Source organism: Arachis ipaensis, chromosome B05 (assembly GCF_000816755.2).
Source record: "Arachis ipaensis cultivar K30076 chromosome B05, Araip1.1, whole genome shotgun sequence".
Lineage (NCBI taxonomy): Eukaryota > Viridiplantae > Streptophyta > Magnoliopsida > Fabales > Fabaceae > Arachis > Arachis ipaensis.
The window spans coordinates 140,236,673-140,238,716 of NC_029789.2; positions in this window are offsets into that span (position 1 = coordinate 140,236,673).

Genomic DNA, 2,044 nt, shown 5'->3' on the forward strand with positions numbered 1-2,044 from the left:
TTTTCTTATTTCTCCTAAAATCATTTGTGTATATTAATAAAAATTTTGTGTTTATCCTAAAAATTCCAGTGTCAAATAAAAGAATTTATGCATTTTCTACATATGTTTATCTTTAAAAAAATTTCAAGTTTATAATTAATATATATACATATCTATATATTTATTGTTTATAGTAAAAATTATATGTATATTAACGAGAAAAAGAAAAAGAGTATAAAAAAAAATGATAGAGTACCATAAAAGAGACAGATGTGGAATAAATATTAAAAAAAAATCTTCTAATATAAATTTTTATTCTCTAAAAGTATTTAATAGTTAAAGTCGAACAAATTAATTTGACGATGAAAATAATTCTTGAGGACTTTTAAATAATAAAATTTATTAGAGACCAAAATATCCGATGAAAAATTTTTTGAAAATAAGTTTGAATATTCAATATGATTGTGACATTAGTTTAGCCTACTCTTTCCGTAACACAGAATTTATATTTTCATTCACAAATTTTTCTGTTTTCTTTTTTGTTTTTGTGATTCTTTTCTAAATGTTTTTTTTTATGCTTATTTTTCTTCTATTTTTTTTGTTTCGTTTCCAAAATTTGCGTATTTATCATCAAACGATTTATGTATTCTTTTTTATATATTTTTCTTAAAATATTTGTATTTATTGTCCAAAAATTGTGTAAACAAGTTTTTTTTTTGTTTGATCAAAATATTGTTGTTTGTGTGAAAAAGTTATGTGTTTTTTTCATTTTTTTTTCAAAATTTATGTATTTTTGTTAAAAAATTTCTGTGTTAAATATCTGTTTTGTTTTTTCTATTTATGATACATCAACCTAGCTTATTTTCTCTTTAAATGCAGAATTTTGATGTTTTCATTCACGAATTTTTATATTTTTTTATTTGTGTGCTCTTTGTCTGATTTTTTTTTTACCTTTTTAAAATATTTTTTGTTTCTCTTGTTTATTCTTGTTTTTTTTATAAAATAAAAAAAACTAAAAAAAACACAGAAGGGAAAAAAGATAGAGGAGAAAATGCAGGAAAAGAAGACAAAAAAAAAATAACAAAAGAAAGAAATTAGAATTGCAAATGCGTGAGTAAAAAAAAAAGGAAAAAATACAATTAAAAGTAGTTAATTGAACTTTATTATAAATATTATTATTGGTCACTGAGTATTTCTATTAATATTTAATTATTTATAAAAAAAATTCTTTTTTATTTATCTTAAAAAGATTGAGCACTATAGTATATTTGAAATATTTTAGATACATACACATTAGATCCATAAAACATGTTCCAACCTAATTTTTTTTGTTATGAAAGTAAAAGTGGTGATATACTTTAATATTGTAATTTTTGGTGTTTTTCAAAATTGTGAAAGTACACAAATTCCTGGGTCCGATTTCTGTACGTAAAATTTTTTAATTTTTTTTAACACAAATCCCTGGGACCGATTTGTGTACCTCTCAGAAATCCCTGAGTCCGATTTGTGTACCTCTCAGAAATCGGACGGTCCGATTTCTATACCTCTAGAAATGAGACGGTCCGATTTGTGTACCTCTAACAAATTGGACGGTCCGATTTTTGCTTCTCTAGTTAAACGATCCCACATTTAAGTATAACACCCCAACAATCCACATTTAAGAAAAACGCCACTACTACTCCAATATTAAAAATAAAAAATTCTTACAATACACACAAAAATGCATTATTCTAATAATATCTGAATCAAAATTGAATAAATTATATTCTGATAAGTTCTTAATATAGGTGAAATCTAACTTATAGCTAGAAACTAAAAAATTCAAATAGATAAATTAGAGCATACGCTTAGCTATATGAAAGTACTTATTATGTAGACTTTGACTAATTGATCCAAGTCTAAACTGTCCTCCTTATGTAATTAAACACACTAGAAGGGATTCATTCCCATCAATACGTTGATATTCTAATAAAATGTTATAAAATTTTGAATTAACTTAATATATTATCATAATATTTTATTTTAATATATATATTATAATTTAAAAATACAGACAAATATGATT